The sequence below is a fragment of the Uloborus diversus genome, chromosome 10 (genome assembly GCF_026930045.1).
Source record: "Uloborus diversus isolate 005 chromosome 10, Udiv.v.3.1, whole genome shotgun sequence".
NCBI classification, from domain to species: domain Eukaryota; kingdom Metazoa; phylum Arthropoda; class Arachnida; order Araneae; family Uloboridae; genus Uloborus; species Uloborus diversus.
In genome coordinates, this window is record NC_072740.1 from 96931802 (window position 1) to 96952538 (window position 20737).

Consider the following 20737-nt stretch of genomic DNA (forward strand, 5'->3'; position numbering starts at 1 on the left):
AATTATTTTTGAAAGTAAATATTTGCACAACTATTTCGTTTTACTGCTTATGAAATTAATTTGCAACGTTTAGCCCAATTAGGTGCCTTATTTCTCGCCAATTTGGTGCTTTTTATTGACTCCGAAGCAGTTTCAGAAATTTTTCGTACCCAAAATCGTATAGTTTCGTTCAGAGGGGGTGGATCACTCTTCTGCATGATAATTCCATTAAATAATTCCATTAAAAATAATTCCATTAAAAATATTTTTATGCTATTCTTCAAATTATCATTCTTAATATTTAGTACACTTTCAATCAAAAGTGTTTTATTTATTTATTTATTTATTTATTTTTGCGAAGTCTGAAACGGAGATTTTTGCACAATTCTTTTCAAAAGTAAACAACTTTTCAGCGATTAACTACAGATACAAATGTTTTGAGAGTCCAGTATTAATTGTTCTGGAAAGTTTTTGGCCTTTTTTAAGCTTAAAAGGTATTTAAAGTAATAGAAAACTTGTATTTTCTGCAAAACAAACTTTATTTTTTTGTTTCAAAACAACAAAAAACACCCTTTTACTTTTTTTCTACATAGCAAGAGAATAATTTAAATATGCTACAAAAAAATTTTGATGCAGATCGTAGTAGGTACTCCGGAGATATAACTCATTTAATCTCCCAATTGAAAAAACATAAGAACTGACTTTAGATAAAGAGTGTTCACCCAACTGTTCAAAGAATACTTTCTGTCATTGTCGCTGACACACTGAGAAGAATACTAGCTTGAAATTGATACCGAATTCAGCTTAAATGATTGAAAAATTAAGAAATTAGAGAGATTTTCTGAATTCATGCCAAAACGGTGACTCCGAAAAATGATCAAAAATTGAATTTTTGAAAAAATTCTCCAAAGCGTAATTTTCATTTAAAAAATCTAAAAAAAAATTTTTTTGGGGCTTTTCTCATAGAAAAAATAATGGAAAAAATCGGAGACATGACAGCACGGCCGACTATTTAATTTCGGCGATTTGGCGTGGAATGATCTTTCAGTAAATTTTTAAAATAGCAGTTTAAAAAATTATGTTTTTAAACTGCGATTCAATTTGAAAGTGATCGAAGCGGAAAGCAAACTATTGGTGTATTTAGTCATTATTTTAGCTTCGTATTTGTGTTTAAATGTTAAGAAGAAACATTATGTTAACTGTATTTTTATAACACAGTTATCTGAAACATTAAAATTTACGGTATTATGTCTTATGAAATTTATGTTGCATTTTTTTGACTTGTGTGTAACATTTATTAAACAAACCTATTCTTTATAAAAACTGTAGCGTAATTAAAAACAGAACCTTTAGTAGTTACATTGCAAATGTATACATATTTCATTCCATAGTAAAAGTTTCTGCGCTGTACTTCAAACAAGTTTTTTTGTAAAAAAAAAAAAGCCCTGTACCTGAGCACAAAAATTAATATTTTAGGTAATTTGAATCAAATGCATATTTTCTTCAGTTCGATTTTTATTTTCTCACATATAGGAAGAGCTTAACCCCTAAAACACTCCCCACTGGCAAGTACTTTGGAGTACGTGTACCTGAGATGACTGTTAATTGAAAAAATGAATTAATATTCATAATGTTGATGAGCAGGAGAGTGCATCATTTTCGACCGGAGAACAAAGGATACATACTCCGATCTTGGTTCATTTCTCACTTTCCTTTCGCGAATAAAATGTGTATGACGGCGCCATCTTTCGGAGAAAAGCGCTGTAAAAAGCATTGAATTATCTAATCGGTTCACAAATTACACTAGTCAACACCAGGGCTGCGAAATCAGAAGAAAAATGGTCGACTCCGACTCCTGGATTTTGAAACGTCCAACTCCGACTCCAACTCTAACTCCGGCTTATTTATTTATTTATTATTTCAAATCCCCCCCTCATGGGAAGGGGGGAACCCGTAAACAGAGATAGAAATATTAATTCTTTTTTATGAAAATTTCGCGCTGTATTTTATTGCAAACCTAATATGCATACAACGTTAGAAGCAGGGCTGTGGAGTCGGAGTCGAACTGATTTTGTGATAAAGGAGTCGGAGTCGTTCGAAAACATGCCGACTCCGACTCTGGTTTTCTTTTTTTTTTCTGTAATTTTCACTGACTCTCCTTGCAATTTTTAAAAAACTGACTACCAAATAATTTGATACATGTATAAAACCTACTACTAATAGAAAAATAACTGTAGTTGTGGCGACCAGCTGGCTTTCTGTAACAACCTACGCCACAGTCTCATTTGCTTATTTTCTAACTTTGTTTAATTGATAACAATTCTGAGCAAACAGTTTTATTGCCTAACAATTTCTAAGTATAATCACTTTCATATAAAAATAATGATATATTTTTTACCTCGATCTCAGTTATAAAATAGTAAAAGGAATGCATCGCTTGAGCAAGTTGGGAAACTTCTGACTCTGACTGTCTTGGTAAATTCAAATAAGTGTTAGCGCGAAAGCACAAATCCAGAAGATCCGATAAAATATAAATGTTTTTTCTTAATCTAAAGACTTTATCGAAGAAAGCTTGGTTATCACTAAAAAGTACGGAATAAAATAAGTACATGATTTATTGGTTACAACACTCAGTAATTGTAGTTAATCCTAAAATCTTCATTCATATTAAGGTTAATTCTAAAGCTGCCAATACAATTAAAAATAAAATTGAGCCAAGAAATATAGGTACAGTAAAAACTATTCGTGCAAAGATGTATACCACCGCATTTTGTGTAAAAATTGACCCAGACGTATACATCAGGTATCCAACCCAAATCTCTCCCCGCAATATAGTGCAATTTTTTCGTTGAAATTTTCAAGATAAAATTTAAGATTTATTATTAGGGAAATTTTTCAGAATTAAGGTATTTCAATTTTTATATATTCTCAAATTAAGTTGAGGTATCGCCCACTAGATGGGTGTCACCCGGGAGGGGGCGCCCCCTCTCAAGAAAAGTTTTTTGACTTAGCAAAAAAGTTTTTTTTCTCTCTCAAGGTACAGCTTTGAAAAATTGAAAGCACAGGATTAGGTCAACATTTTGTTAAACATTAAAAAGGATCAAATTAACCTTTTCAACTTTTTAAAAACGGGATTTTTAAGTAATCTCACTTTAGAATTCGCAACTATTGGATAACTTGATTTTCAAATTGAACTTCTAACCAGAGCTGCGGAGTCGGAGGGAAAATGACCGACTCCGACTCCGACCCCAACTCCGGGATTTAAAAGTCACCGACTCCTACTCCTGCTTTTTTCCATCAAGGAAAGGGGAGAAAAAAATCCTAAACAGAGATTGAAATATTGATTCCTATTATGAAATTTCCACTCCGTACTTCATTGTAAACAATCCTAAGATGCATACAACCTTAGAAATTCAAATTTAAAGTTAAAGTTTTCAATAGTTACGATTTTTAGAGTGATTACACAAAACTTCATTAAAAAAAAAATGAATGTGCATTAAATTGAGCCCTTTTTATTGTGTGACAAACAGATGTCCATCCAATCGCGGACTTTCAATTTTTGAAGATTATAACTATGAAGACAAAAAAAAAGCTGTGGAATATTTATTATATCTCCTTTAATTGCAACGTAACTACTGGACTTATTTTCTTTTAAATGTTATAATAGTGATGTGAAATATCCTGCGTAACATGAAATGGTTTTCCTATAAAATCAGTTTTCTTTCTTTCTTTCTTTTTTTTTTTTGGCAGTGTAAAATTATTATTAAATGTAACATTAAAAATATGAAAAGAAAATTGAAGCAGATGTATATGTTTTTTATATAAAGTTAAATGGGTGTGACAAGTTCAAAAAAATTATTAAAAAAATGTATAGTCAATGATTCAATGATAAACTTCGAATGAAGAGAAAACAAATTTTAAACTTCAACAACAACAGTGATAGTACAAAATAATAATAATGACACAAGAAAAAATCCTTTTTACGAAATGGACAATTTTTTGAAACAATGAAAATAAATAACTAATCTGCGATAAAAGAAAGTAATTAATTATGGATAAAATGATAATTATATTACTGATCCTAATAAACAGGGTGATCCAAAAGTCATTTGGATCAACAAAAATAGGTCAACAAAAATAGTTCTGTTTTCGTCCAACAGGTGGCGCTATAGCTTTTTTAAATAACTCCAAAATACAGTTTAATTAAACGGGCTTTCTTAGTTATGGACAGCATTTCAATGCGTATTAGCTTCGACTACCATTGCCTGCTGCCTTTACTGCTTTGTATATCATTTGCTGCTTTGCATGTCCGTAGATTAAAAATCTGACAGCGCTATCTGTTGGTCGCCGACAGAATTATTTTTGCTTCGTTGCCACCCAAAAACCGGCTTTCTTTCCATTCGTTTAGTGCAAACCACATCTTTTTAACTTTCTTCGTGTTCAAATTTTTCATTTTTAAAGTGGGTCCTGACTTTTGGATCACTCGGTAGACTACTGTAATAAAGAGAGAGAGAGAGAGCAGACTTTGTATATTTATACAGAGTGTCCAGCAAAGAACTCCCTTATCTCGAAATAGAATATCTCGAAAACAAAGGACGATATTGTAATAAAACAAACGGTACGCTTATTGTGAAACCCATAAAAATCATCTACAGAAACTTGGAAATTAGTAACAAATGATTAGAATTGCAGACCGGTAGCGCATGCGTATGCTGAGCAGCGCCCTCTGAACGGCGGATCAAACCGAATATAAATAGACGGCTGTAGCGAGGCATGTATGATTATCGGTGGTCCAATCATGCGTGTTTGGAAGCAGTGGACGGGCGAGGGTCGGACAGCTCGGAATTTTCCGGGAGTGGACCCCGAAATGTGACGTCAGCTCGCGATGACAGACACCTGGTGCGTATGGCGCTGACGGACCACACAGCATCTTCTAGACAATTGGCAGCACAATGGTCAACAGCTACAGCTAAAAATAGTTTAAAACATTACAGATAGTTGTCACAGTCAGGGTGCTTTAAGTTGTTTAAATAAGATGAAAGGGACAAACCCAAACCCCTGCTTCGTTAAGGACGTTGTTTGCAAGAAAGAGACAGCAGATTCCAAGGGTATGCTAGCAATTTATAATGTTTACAGCGAAAACAGTGATACTGACAACAAAAAAAGAGGAGTCTAATTAAACATGCGCCTTGCGGATGATTAAAGCATTTGTTCGATATGCCCTCTTCCTTCTTCAACTACAGACTCTTAACTTGAAGTGCTAAACGGCATGTTCCACACCAGATCAGCGGTTATCTGTGCTCATTGCATGATTGTGGCCAGTATGTCCTCTTTTAGTAATCAGCAACGGCAATTTGAACTATGACTGCTTCATCTCACACAGCACACTCGTCTATAAAACGACTATTTCTCGTCGAAACTCATCTAAAACTCATCTATACTCATCTACATCTAAAGGTGATATCTATTCTACGACTAATAAACGTCATTTCTAGATGTTCTATTAAACGTCTATACGTCTATTAATTATCCTTTACAGACGTAAATTAGATCATCCACAAGGGTCGTCTACTAAACGTCGAATAGAAGTGTCCAGTAGAATCAACACAAACAGTGATGGGTGAAAGCGGATTGCGGTGGAGCTAAATGCTGCAAAAAGTGAATTAAAAATAGTTCATTAGTTCATGTAACAACGGTTAAAGGGCTAGAACTTTATTTTTAAAAAATATTAATGACAATGATGATATTTATAATTTATTGACATAATTGGCAACACTTGTTTCTATGTTATTAGTGTTGAATCACGTGCTTCAACCTTCAACGTACGTTGAGCAGCACCGCTGCTTTTTACTTCTGATATTTTAGCGTCTGTTTTATAGCGCCTTATTGATTTCGGTAAGCTTATTCATCTTGTTGATGATTTCTGTTTCAAAATGATATATGGAAATAAGACTGTTGGATAAAAAAATAAGCTTACACACATGAAAATTTGAAAATAAGATTTTAAGTTTAATAGTGTAATTGCAATAAGTACTAAAAAATTGAACTGGCAGATTAGACAAAAATGTATGAATGTTAAAAGGTTAAGGAAAATGTAACGTGTCGTATAAACATTACAATTAAGAGTCCAGAATTGAAAAATGGTGTGCTGCGTTAATAAGCGCACCTAGAAGACGTTTTTTAGATCATCTATAACTGTTTTTGGTAACGTTATCTAGCGCTATGGATATCGTCTATTATTGATCTAATTCCACCATTTTTCATCCATTGTAGTCGTCTTTTTTCGACGTGTATAAGACGACTTTCAACTGTTCTGAGGGGACATTTCGACGAGTTACAGACGGTTTTTAGATCAGTTATAGACGAGTGTTTAGACCAGATTCGACGACTTTTCAACGTCTATTCCACCAGTTTGTGTTGTGTGGGATCTAGTGGCTCATTTCGGAACCATTGTCTTTCACGCCAAACATATAAGCAGAGAGGTATATGACTGTCATTCGATATAGTAGTTTTTAAATTAACAGAAACGTTTTGAAATCAGGACTTTAATTGTACACCCCTAAAAAATTTTTAGAGAGAGTGAGAGTGACTAATAAAAGTTGTAATATCTTTGGAGCTGTACCCTTGAAAAAAATTTAATCGCCAGACAAATTATTTCTCAGAAGTTATTTTAAAATACAGAGTAACATAGCTTTAGAAACATTCTTGCTGTGATGATATTAGTCCCAAAGTATTTTTTCAGTCGCCTTGCCCAGTATTAGTCGAACCCGGGATAGATATGAATATATATCGCTAGATTTTATCATTAAAGAAACAACCTTTTTTGTCGCAACAGTGACAATGACTTGGAAAAAAAAAATCTTGTTTTAAAAAGGTGACTAGTGAGTAGTAAGATGAATCCACTTCCCAAGCAAAAAGATAGAAGAACTTTTACGTTTGTAATTCCGAGTTTTTAAAAAGGACTAGAGTTTCAAAAATCGACAGTAAAAAAGGGGTTTTACTAAAGAACTCCCATATAAAGTGAAAAAAAATCCCCGGAGTCGTAGTGGGCCTGTTTTAAAGCGACGCCGACTCCGATTTAAAATTAGTCCGACTCGACTTTCCGACTCCAACTCCACAGCCCTGCAGGAAACAGATCCCCTTTTCTTTTTTGTCGGACAGTGGTGGGGTTAGCTGAAGTGGGACACTTGTAATTTAGCACCGTTTTTTTAAAAGGTGCCTAAGGCTGCTAGAGGCATGGATGGTGCAGGACTCTTTCAGGTCGACATTCACATTCTCTATTGCCGCCGTTTTGGTATATGTTTAGTACAAACATTTTCTTCCACAAAGTTAAAGGGAAAAATCATGAACAAAACCATAAAAATATAAGAATAAAATTCGCCGACCTCCACTGGCGATAGTCTAAAATTGCGTTTTTTACAACTACAATTTTGAAAATAAAGGAAAGTCTTCTTTCACACAACGTTAAACTATTTACGATTGCGCTTTTAAAGTTTCAATATTGAAAAATTACCGGGAAGGGCACACAACACCTTTTATCCCCCAAACATCACCAGAGGTCGTCTAAAACTGGTTTTAAAACTACAATTTCGAAAATTTTCCGGAGGAGAAAACACTCTTAAAAAACTGTTATATTTAATCCGATTCGAAAGCGAGAAAATTTTTGGGGGGAATGAGCTTGGGAGGATGGGTAATCCTGCCCCCCTTAACAAAATCCCATCTATGTGCCTTGATGGAGATGGAGCATCATTGTCAATAATTGGTTAATAACCACTGATGTCAGTAGCTGTCATGTGATCAACTAACTTTGGTTACCGGTAGTTCTATGCGAACGCACTAAAACATTCAATGCATTTGTTTGGCAACGATTTGTTTATTTACCTTTTAAGTTTGAAAAATGCGTGCTTAAATTTTTTACTTTGTTTTTAAAAATAAAATTTTTTGAAGCTGCTGTTGAAATTTGCATCAAAAGGGAAAAAGAAAAAGCTAGTGAAATTGACCGATATTTCTGCTTAGTTTCTTCATAATTGCTAAATATATTTAATTTTGTATTATACTCTGGACGAAAATCTACGGAACAAACTAATATGTTGTCAACTCCAAAAGAAAAAGGTCTTTGAAACAAGCAATATCTTTTGTATGCTTTAACGAGGTTCGTATGCATTCCAATGTTTTTTAGGAGTTTTAAAAGTAGTGTTGTTTAAACTATTTCTAATCTAAGCTAGATAATGTTAGAAGCTGAATGTAAATGTCGAATGAGGCACTTTTGTTCTTTCGAACTTCCCAGTTTTGTTTCCATCCCCCCCCCCATTTCTTTTTTCAGTGTTCTCAGTATTTCAGTTTTAAGCCCTGTTTTATAATTGGGTGGTGCAAAAATGGCACTTTTTAAAAAAATTCTGATTTTTACTAGTCTTACCTAGAGATCCTAAATACGAAGAGATTGGGGTTTGCCCCCCATAACGGGACAAAAACTACCCTATGTGTTATTCTGATGCATAAGCTATATTATTGTCAAGTTTCATTAAAATCCGTTCAGTAGTTTTTGCGTGAAAGAGTAACAAACATCCTTACATCCAGACAAACTTTCGCATGTATAATAGTAGTAAGATTTGAAGCTTAAAAGTATGGAAATTATTTGTGAGCAAACTTGAACCAACTATCTGCGTTTACATTTATTTTCTCTAGATTTTGGTAGGAGGGGCCAGGGTCCCCATCCTTATATACGCCCTTTCTTTAGATATTTTCGTTTCTCGTCCTTTCTTTAGACATTTTCGTTTCTCGGTGATTTGCAATCTATTTTTTGCGCTTGATTCAACCCTTTTTGGTGAAAAGCCAGACTCTTTTAGTTCAATAGACCCCTTACTTGATATGCCTCCCACAACCCCTGGCTGTCTCCAAAACTCAAGCGGCCATTAAGAGGAGCCAAATTTCAGATAAGAGAAGACATTATCATAGCTGCCAACATGCTAACTTAAAAATCTTACAATGCACGCGATGGCTATATTTCTACGCTTTTGACCATCATAAAGCAAACTATTAAAATTTAAAGTATTATAATATTTTCAAATCCCTACCTTTACTTGATCTGTGCTTTTATAAGGAAAAAAAAAATAAATTTAAAAATAAATACATATATAAACTTTTATTTCTTTGAACTTAAACTTTGAAAAGTTGCTGACTTCACAGCGTTCAAAAATTGTCTATCAAAAAATTGTTCAAAACTATATATGTTTTTCTATAAGTTCTCACAGATTAAAATGTTCATCATGTTGTAATCCAGTAAAGAAATGCGCAGTTGTCGCACAAATCTGCCATAAGACCGTACAAAGCTTCCCAAAATCTTACAATGCACAGCTAAATCGTACAAGTTGGCAGCATTGCATTATGACTGTAAACACAGTCCAGTCAAATACAGGCCTTCACGGTATGCATCACTGGAAGTAGTGTGTGGAGTCCCAAGCAAGCTGGCTACTCAGGTAATCTGATTTTTAATGCTCCAGGCATGCAATGTTTTTCCCTACGGCCAAAGTTCAGATACTTTTCTAACAGACCTCATACTTATAATAGTAATGAAATTGTGAAAATCATGCATAAAATTGTTTTGTTCTTCAAATATCAAGGTGTGACATGTACTTCTGTAAAATATTCCGAAGTTTATGAATATGGAAGAATTACCAGCAGGCCCAATGAGAGGTCATGTCAGCCTAGTCTGAAACTAGGGGGCCCAGGCTTGAGGGGGGGGGGGATAACACTGACGCAAAAAAAAAAGAAAGGAAGAAAAAGAGGGGGAAACTCCGCATAAGAAAAAAGGTTAAGATTAAGTAAATTTTACTCTTTTGGTATCTACTGTAGTTTCACTTAAAATGGAGCTCTAATTGTTTTCCAGTTTACAGTTTTGATTCCCCCCCCTCCCCTTTTTCTTATTTTTTCCTTTTTACTTTCTTCTATATCTAATATATAGAAGAAAGTATTGGATTCGTGCAAATTTTCGAGTTTTGACGGATTCGAACGTTCTGAGTCCATTTCGACTATTTTTGGAAAATGTCTGTCTGTCTGTGTGTGTGTGTGTGTATGTGTGTGTGTCACGTCTGTGTGTGACCAGTTTTTTGTGGCCGCTCTACAGCAAAAACTACCGCATGAAATCGAACTAAATTTGGTACACATATGTGCTCCTATGTGAACTTGTGCCCATTGGTTTTTGGCGCGAATTCCTCCAAGGGGGGTGGAGCAATGGGACGTTTTTTGAGTTACGCGTGCTTGCTATTCCTCAGGAAGTAACTGGCGGAATCAAACAAAATTTGGTCCATATGTTGCCATTAACAGGAGCAGGTGCTGATTCAATTTTGGTGTCAATAACTCAAAGGGGTGTTGAGCTATAGAACGTTTTTTTGTCGTCAATTGTGACTGCTGTATCTCAAGAAATAATGAACGGAATGAAAGAAAAATTTATCGGCAAGTAGCCCTTAGTAGGTATAAGAGCTGATTTTATTTTGGTGTTGTATTCGCACTAAAATTAATTTTGAAACGAAGATTTTTTACCCCATTAATACGGTTTCAGATCTCATCTAGGAAAAATTAACGAATGAATGAATATTTGCAATAAATAAATTCATAAATTCGTTTTATTTTTCGAAAAATGTTCGTTGTTGAAAATTGATGATTTCAAAAAAGGAAGGAAAAAAAAAGATAGTCTGCATGACCACACTGAATTTTAACGAAATGAACTCTAAATTCTAACCAAAAAATTTTCTTTAAAAATGGATGATCCTACTTAATATATTTGAAAAATCAAGTGCCGAATAAAAGTGGGGACTAAAAATACCAGTTATCGGTTGGCGAAATTGTTTCGCTTCCGCTGCCTGTTTGCCACTCTCCTCAACCCCATCCGAGTTGTCAGAAAACATTCTTCTTAAAAATGAAACTAGATCCTCTTTGCATAGTTAATACTTGATTGTACAATTAACATTAAATGCCACTAATTAGTTACATTAACCTTTATTTGAACTGATAATATTTATATTTTAGTGGTAAATTAAATGCTACTTTGTTGGTTAGTTACCTTATTTACAAATGGAGTGGCAACTACAAAAAATGTGGCTACTATAATTGCCTTTTCTCACCACTGGTGACCAGAAAATTCCCCCAATCTTTATCTGTGAATCCTTTTCTTTTTGAAAAAATATTTATTTATTTATCTAATTACTATATGCAGATGAGAAGGCTACGATAGCATTTCTCAAGGGGTTGTTATGGTGAAAGTTCTTTCAAATTGAGCATAACAACGGCAAAGTCGCGAATGGCTACGGAGAAGGATTTCCTGGATTTGAAAAATTAAAGATTTTTCTGTGATCTTTGTTTGTATGGAGGGGTGCTCACCCTGCTCCAAACTCAAAGGCACAAATCACCCCTTCACCCACTCTCAATGTTTGTAAACTATCTTACGCTGAAATTTTGGAATAAAGCTAAACCTAGCACTTTTAGAGTCTCAAATTCCCAGTTACTAAATTCGGCAAAATACATGAGGTATTACATACACTATATGACTAAAAGTATTGGGACACTTTCAAAAATTCACAATTTTACGGATTTCTCGAGAAATAAAAGACCAATTGCTCTCTGCTCTGTAATTTTTTTCACATGAAAAGTATACTCCAGACATCAAATCCAATAACAATTAAGTCTGCTATTCATTTAGGGGACCAGCAACAGAATATACGTTCTTATCATGAATCACTCTGTAACAATGGCAGGAAAGTGTTGCCAGTTTGCGAACGACCCCTTACCATTCGTGGCATATCCTAGAATTATAGAAATTCGGCTCATTAGATCGCTGATAACTTTTTAAATTTTAAAGAAATTGCGTTGGAATTTTTTTCATGGATTGTAGGAAGTATCTGAGCTTTGGATTATGAACGTTATAAATTGCCCTCTTCCGTGTATGCGCAGTGAAAAATTAATTGCTTTAATTGTTCATATTTCATCAATTTTTCCGTATTTTAACTTCAAATCTTATTATTATGGCTCTCTAAAATGCTGTCAAATATTCCAAAAGTTTAGTAACGTTTGACAAAATACTCTGCGTGATATGAGGCGAAAACCTTCAAAAAAAAATTGCATTTTTGAAAGAAATGCTTATATTTCCATGGGTATAAGGGATACTTTCACAAAAATATAAAAATAAGTTTTTGATAGATTTTTAACTCATATCTGAAAATTATAGCTTATTCCCAGCAATTTACAATGAAAAATGATCAAAAAACCTTTTTTTTTATTTCCTCAATTTGTTGTTGGTCTTTAAATGAATAGCAGACTTAATTTTTATTGGAAAATGACAACTAGAGTATACATTTTATGCGAAACAAATTATAGAGCAATTGGTCTATTATTTCTCGAGAAATCCCTAAAAATGTGAATTTTGGAAAGTGTCCCAATACTTTTGGTCATATAGTGTATATAGTGCTTCTGCTTCAACACATTGAGTTTTTATTAAAATTTTCTAATAATTCTTGTGAGTATCTGATCCTCGTTAGTTGTCATGTAATAAATATTAAGGGTTGTCCTTTTTCTCAGGAGGTACGAAAATATTACCTAGATATATATCTGCCTGAAAAAAAAAATCTCGAAATAAATAGGTGAAAAAAATCTCAACGCCTCGCTCTGCCAGATTTTAAAGTTTTTATCGCTCTGCCTCGTTTTCATGCATCTTGCATTTAATGAATCAATAATAAAAAATAAAAAAGGGCAAAAAACTAGTGATGGGCATAATCGAGATCTTTTGATAATCGAGATCTCGGGAATCGAGTACTTCTGATAATCGAGTGATTGATAATCGAGATCTTTTCAAGTCGATCACTCGAGTGATTGATAATCGAGATCTTTTGAATTCGAGAACTCGAGCGATTGATAATCGAGATCTTCCGAATCGAGTACTCGAGCGATTGACTTCTCGAGATCTTTGGAATCGAGTACTCGAGCGATTGACTTCTCGAGATCTTTGGAATCGAGTACTCGAGCGATTGACTTCTCGAGATCTTTTGAATCGAGTACTCGACCAGTTGACTTCTCGAGATCTTTTGAATCGAGATCTCAAGATGTTTTAAATCGAGATCTCGAGATGTTTGAATCGAGTGCTCAAGTAGTTCATTTTCTGAGCCTTTCCAGAATTGAGTAGACTGCTACAGGGGCGCCCCACTATAAGGGGGAGGGGGCACGATGCGGCCTGCGCCATTGGCCGGTTTTTTCGGAGTGTTTTTTATCTCATTTTCGGGTGGGATGGGGGCATGGCGCAGCCTTTGCCATTAAAACTTTTAGGGCTGGGTTTTTGAGAGGGTTCTTTAAATCTCATTTTCGTGAGGGGCGGGGGGGGGGGGGGTCCATGGCGCTGCCTGCGAAACCGAAATTTCTATATAAGCAGTTTTTTGAGAGGGTTTTTTTATTCGCATTTTGGGAGGGGGGGGAGCTCTTTCTAGACGGATGCTCCGTAACATTTGAGAGGGTGCACCATCGCCCTGCGAAGGGGGGGGGTGGATACCTTTGACTTTTGGAACAGTTGAATTCCCGAGTTGTATTGGCAGGGGTGCGCTCGAAATAGGAATGTGCCATCAAGCCTATCATTTAGGATTATAATAAGGGGCGAACCCTCCTGGCTTTTAGAAGTTATTGTACTCATATAAATGAAATTCTTACTGTTATTCGGCATAATATGCAACTCGTAGGATACTCTTTAATCCCTCCTCCTCTCTTGTAAAGTTCGAAATAACCGGCCTGCCCCCCCCCCCCCCCCAATTCCTTGAAATAATCTAGTTTTTACGTTTCAGTGGGTCTAGTTTTTTGTTTTCCGATAAAATGAGCAGATACACCCTTGCCCCCCTACCCTCCGGAAAAGTTCGAAACGCAAGCGTGTTTTAGGGGGTCAATTTGATAGATTTTAGTCTTCATTTAGGGGTCGCAATCCTTGGGGGATGCTGGTTCGACGAGATTCCCTGTTAGCTTGTCAGAAACTAGGAGTTCGGCATTTGGGCGACCCGGCTCGAACTAGTATAAACTTTTATAGGTTTATTGCTAGCGGCTAGAAAACTGGCAATGGGCCTTTGACTGTTGGTAGCCCTCAAGGGACGCCCCGTAGCGATTGAAATGGTATCACCCCCCCTCCCCCCTTTCATTTCAATTTGTGTAACCGATTGATTTCTCGATTTTTTTTTTTTTTTTACATTCATTTTGAGTGATTTATTCGAACGGTTATATATTTAAACTAATGATTCTCAGATATCACGTGGTTATTTCAAATGGTTTCGCGCACTCAAACACGAAGTTAATAATGTAAACAAGTAGGGGAATCGTTGCTCTCTCTGCGCAAAAGGACTCATTTATTATTCTTGTTTATTGCTTTGCTTTTTTTTTTTATGTTCTTGTTATTAGTGGAATTATATTTATCTGACTGATACATGAGGAGGGCGGGTAAAATATTTCTGACTGCGTTTTCCAGCAGATTGGGATTCCCGGCGCATTGAAAGTTATAAGTGTGGCTTGAATTGCATTGAAGTTCATGATTATTTTTTTTCTTTCTTGATTCGCCTCTGTTTTATTTTTCTTCTTCATTCGCTGACTTGGGAAATATGTAATAACAGTATAAAAGTGTAGGGAGTGAAGTTGAAATATTTCTGAGTGCATTAAAAAGAAGTATGGAAGTTTGTCGTGTGGGATTAATATTAGCTTCCACTCTTTGGCCCATTTTTTTAAAAATAAAAATAACATTTTATACAGATTTTTTTTTTTTTTTCAAATTCCATACGTAAGATATTTATGACTTTTGTGCGTAGCATTTATTTTCGCGTGCGTAGTTGAATTTAAATGTTTTTTCTTGTTTTACTCGCTTCTGTTTATGTCATATTCCTTATATTTTCAATGTGATATTCCTTATATTTTCATAAATGTTGATTAGTATATTATTCACTCAACTTAAAAATTTGGAGTCAATTGCTGTGCTGATTTTATGAGATTTATTTACTTATTTATTTATTGTAAAGTTGAGGCAAAACTGCTGAAAATGCTTTGGCTCGCGACGGTTCATTTCGGAACTTAAAGTTTCATAGCTGCGCTTGATTTTCCGTACGTTGGTCCTCAAAAAGGTTTAAATTGATTACCAACTTTCTCTAAAAAGGAGATTCCGTATCCGGTTTTCAAATCATCCGAGACGCTCGATAACCGAACATTCGACAACAAGCAATATATTAAACAAGGATCCCCACGATTGAGAGGGCAGGGGGGGGGGGGTTCATGGCGCAGACCACGCCATTGAAGTTTTGAAGAGGAGAGGGTAACTTATAAGAGGGCATTTAGTCTTATTTTAATGGGCTCTCGTTCTGGGGGTTCTCCGTCGCATTTGAGAGATGAATGTCAACGCCGGGTGGGGGGAGGGGGGATGAGCCCCACTGCATTTTAAACACATTGCGTTTAAACGTTTCACAAACGTTTTAACATGACTGTCACAGCGGTAACAATCGTTTTAAAACCTTTATCTCAACGAAGTGTGCTCTCTGAGTAACCCCATTCGAAAAAAAGCACTTGAGAAGCTATTATTTGATTCTGAAGCTTTAGAGAATGACAGGGGTGTCCGTCCGTCCCTGTGAGCAATGGCACGCCTCTTATAACAATTTCTCCCCCCCCCCTCCCTCTAAGAAACAATAATCCGAAAAAACCTAAGACCACCTTAAATTTTCAATTACACGTTTTATACCATAGTGGTTCAATATATTTTTAAGTTTAACAATTCTCAAGTTTAAACCTGCTAGTGTCGCCCAAAGACCCGCCCATATTATCATTATCCCTCACTTTTTAATAAAAATTGTACATATTTGATCTTAATAATTGTCAAGTTCAAAACAGTATGGAAACCGTTTCTCTACCCTTTGTTTCAAGATTTCACTACCGGATCACTAAAGGGCCGGATACAGAAAACCATTTTTTGGGGGGAGAGGGGGCTAATGTTGAAGAAAGCCCCCAACCCCATGAACGAAATTCCCGATTTTGGTACGAAAAATGTCTGAATCTGTTTGAGAGTCAATAAAAAGCACCAAATCGGTCAGGAATAAGGCACCTGATTGGGAATAAACGTTGCAAATTAATTTCATTAGCAATGAAACGAAGTAGTAGTTCAAATATTTACTTTGAAAAATAATTAATGAGATGAAAAGATACTGTCATCGTTGACATTTTATGCATGAAGTGTTTGAACACAATGTGTACGGATACTGTTGTCGACGGTTTAGGGTGGGGGGACATGACCCCCATGATTTTCCCGTTGTATCCGCCACTCACACAACACATACCCCTCCATAAATCCGCTCATATGATAATTAACAATTTTCGTTCTAAAAATATCGTTCGATTATTAAGGAATCTCTCAATTATCGAAAATTCGACGCCAAACATTTAACTATAACCCCATTCGAATAAAGCAAGCGAAAAGCATTCATTCTATTTTAAAATCATTCCAAATCTATCCATCCCAAGAGCGAAGGCGCACCACCTATGAAACTCTTCCCCAAGAGCAATACCCCCAAAAGAGACACAATCCCCTAAAAATTGCAATCCCGCAGTTTGTGTCAAAACTCTCCCCCCCCCCCTCCTATCTGCACCCATAGGAAGGAATTACACGAGAAGTAAACCACTTGTTTTATTAAGGAATAAGTAAATACCTTAGTGCCGAGAAGTAACATGAAATAACAAACGTTTTGTATCCCAAATATACAGAGTACTGCTGAAACGTGTTTTAGAGTTTTTAAGGTACCCTTTTTTGAACAAAATAGTAAGCTTTTGCATGTAAGGGGCCATTCATTAGTTACGTAAGGATGATTCTTAGGTAAGATTGATTCCATTCCGTTTTTCAAAATAATAAAATAACGAATTCAACATCACTGGAATCGAAATTAAATTCACCATTATTAAATTAATCCTTTTTGTGTAATGAAACATTTACTAAAAAGTTGGAATCTAGACTGAATGTTTTTTCGACATTTTTTTTTTTTTTTTTTTTGTGTATGATGCGATACTTATTAAAAATAAAACATGCTATGCACAGTGCGATTCTTTTATCACGTTTTACACGATTCATTCTTCGTAAAACAAATAAAAAACAGCTCATCCTAATAAGTTTTTTATTTTCCAAACGCAAATAAAATATATAATTCCCGTGAAACCACTTGACCGCACAATTTCAAATGTAAAACATCAACTTGGAAAATATTGCGTGAGAATGGGTTTGAAGCCCCCTCCCCAAGTATGTAGACATTTTTCCAACCCCCCTCCCTCTCGGGACCCTTACGTAATTAATGAATGGTCCGTAAAGACATCCAGTAATGTGCTTACATCAACAATCTCACAATTTTGCGTTGAAAAAAGGGTTCCTTGAAACCCCGAAACTCGTGTCTGCAGTTATCTGTATAGTTGGGCTTTAAAACGTTTGTTGTTGCCTGTTACACCTGTATCATTACCTAATGGTATAGTCGAAGGTGATGGTAAGGGGAAAGACTTCCCTCAGGTTTTCAACTTAAGTATTCCACCTTTTTACCTGAAATATAATTTTAATTTTAATGCCTCTCAAGTTGGAACCTTATTAGCGCACCCACTTCCACCAAACATATCATTAGACTACCAAAGCATCCCAAATAATCATTTGATAATCAAACATTCGACAGCATACATTCAATTATAACACTATTCGAATGAAACATCATTAACTTTTCAAAGCTAGACTTCTGACCCCCCTAAATGACGGATCCGCCCCTGCAACTGAAACTCTTCAGAAGCAGGGGTGCCCACCTGCCCGTAGGACAAGGGCACCCCCTCAATATCGCATAGACCACCCCACCCCCCAAAAAAGCGAAAACTATCCCTCAAAACACCCCCCCTCAAGAAGGAAAAAAGATTAACGTCCATTGAGAATTTCAATGGCGCAGTCTGCGCTATGACCCACCTCCCCTGTGGGCACCTCAGCTCAACCCGTCACTCCAAATTTTTCTGGGGAAAGGGTTAAAGGGTCTCAATGCATATATTTTCGGAAGGCAACAAAAACCATGACCATTCATAAGTAAAGTCATTAACTTTTCAAAGCTAGACTTCTTGTTGGCATAAATTAAATTAAGTTTAAAATCCAAAAGTTAAGATATTTAAACTAAGCCAACATTAACTGGCCGTGTAATGTCAAGTTGGAGACAAGCAAAAAAACATGTTTCAGAAAAATACATTTATTAAATATGACTAGAATAACATCCCCATAAAATACACCCCCAAAATATCATAACAAAAGTGGTTCCAGAAAATAAAGAAAAATGTCACCAAAACGTCGATGCAATCGCTTGCCACTCCGAAGGATCAGCTTGAAGACTCACAAAAAGGTCCGCCGAATCACACTTCAGGAATGTCCATACTGAACAGGCAACATTACACAATTCGTAGATCGGTGAGCATCACAGGTAGACACGTGGAACTCACATCCCCGACATTTTAATTGGCCGGACACAACACAACAGGTTCTTCACCTGGACTCACTAATTCCAGGACTTGGAAGATTAAACATCACATACCACAAAAACCACCGCTAGCATCGCGGGGAAAAACCCCCCCACACGTGAGCCGGACTAGGCTTCACGATCAGAACCAACCACTGGGGATCGTTGAAAGAAGAAAAACGAGAGTCCTCGCTTGCTGCCACTCGCCACAATATATATGTTTTATCAACCAATGAGATTCCATGCCTCGATGACGTCACCACACTAACTTCTACTTCGACCATCACTCATTTGCATATTCCACTGCCGCGAATATTCGTACTCCTCTCCATAGCACGTGCGGTCAACGAGTGGAATTAATTCAAGTCGATCAGGTGACAACTCAACTTTTCTGAATCGACACATCGAGACATGCAATCTCCGATGGTTTCAGTAAACAGTCGCCATTAATTATGGCGTGGGGGAATCGTCGATTGAAGTGTTAGCACCAACTAGTTGACAGGTTCTACTTTTACCAGACTGGGCTTAAAGTAGGTACACTTAACTTTAAATTATTTTCTTTAAATTATCGGCTGTGGACCGAGAATAAGAAAAAAAAAAAATAATATTTTATGCTAACAAATTCCCCCCTTCTCGGTTACACAGCACGATACACTTCAAAACGACATGAAAACTGACATATTTCAAACAACAATTTAAAAAATTTTTAAACACTTTTGAGAAACATTGAAAAATTTACACATTTGAATATTAAACTTTTACATTTTCATAATTACCAAAAATGAGTTTGCACATTTTTTTCAATGTACCCCGAGTCAGAGGCTTGGTAAACGTATCCGCAGGATTTTCTGCGCTTTTCACATATTTTAATTCAAATGTATTCTCCTCTACTAAGTTTCTCAAAAAATGATATCTGACATCAATATGCTTTGTTCTGGAATTTTCTATAGGGGAATTTGAAAATTCTATTGCAGCTATATTGTCACAATTAATTACAGACCCGGTAAATTTATATCCAGCTATTTCAAAATGTGATGTTTCTTCTAAAATTCTTTTTAACCACACCACCTCTTTTGCGGCTTCTGTCAAAGAGATATACTCAGCTTCCATGGTGGACAATGAAACACACTTTTGTTTAAATGTTCGCCAGATAATAGGTACTTTGTCAATGTAAATAATAATTCCCCCCATCGAAATCCTATCGTCCCTATTTGCAGCATAGTCTGAGTCAGAAAAACCATTGATTTTAATTTCATTTATTGCAGATAGACTTAATTTATAATAATTTGTATATTTTACATAACCTAAAAGTCTTAATAAACACTGCCAATGTCTTTTACCCGGATTTGCTTGAAATTGAGATAATAGATTAACTGTATAGGCAATATCCGGTCTAGTTTTCCCTGCTATATAGGACAAACATCCCAATAAATTGCGATAAGGTACTTTCTCCATTTCTTTTATTTCTTGGTCCGTTTTTGGACAATCACCTAAAGACAAAATTGTACCTTTCGCTATTGGGAGGGTCGAGTATGGGTATTGATACTTTTCAAAATTTGCACAAACTGTCTTAATGTAAGAATTTTGGTGTATAAAAATTCCCCCATTGATTTCTTCAAATTCTACCCCCAATAATTTTTTAGTTCTCCCTAATTCTTTAATATCGTAATGTTTTGATAAATCCTGAATTGTTTCCTGAATTATGATTTCATTTTTCCCAAAAATTATTATATCATCTACATACATCAATAAAAACACATTTCTGTTTCTTGTATAAACACAGTTACTACATTTAAATTTCAAAAAATTTAGACCTTGGAGAACCTTATCAATTTCCAGGTACCAATTTCTCCCCGATTGATGGAGACCATATAGCGATTTCTTTAGACGGCATACCCAGTCTTCTTTTCCCGGGATTACAAAACCCTGTGGTTGTCGCATATAGATTTCTTCATGCAAATCAGCATAAAGATATGCGTTTTTTACGTCTAATTGAAAATGGCTCCAACCCAGGAATATCACCAGAATTGAGAAAAACATTCTGATCAGGGAAAAATTGATAACTGGGGAGAAAACCTGAGAATACGATTCTCCTGCCACCTGCCTGTTTCCCATCGCAACCAATCTGCTTTTAAACCTGGCAATTTCCCCTTTAGCATTCCTCTTCAAGTCATAGACCCACTTATTACCAAGTACTGGTTTACCAACTGGCTGGGGAACTAACTGCCACACCCCCCTTTCTTGAATCA

The 20737-nt window shown here is 35.7% G+C and overlaps 1 protein-coding gene across 1 annotated transcript in view; it reads left to right on the forward strand.

The window, feature by feature from the left end:
• Positions 1–7869: 7869 nt before the first annotated feature.
• The window catches only part of LOC129231100 (inversin-like), a 41442-nt gene continuing 28574 nt past the window's right edge, over positions 7870–20737 (forward strand). The window contains exon 1 of the mRNA XM_054865347.1: positions 7870–8131. The gene's annotated coding sequence lies outside the window, so the exon portion shown is untranslated. The remainder of the gene's footprint in view (positions 8132–20737) is intronic.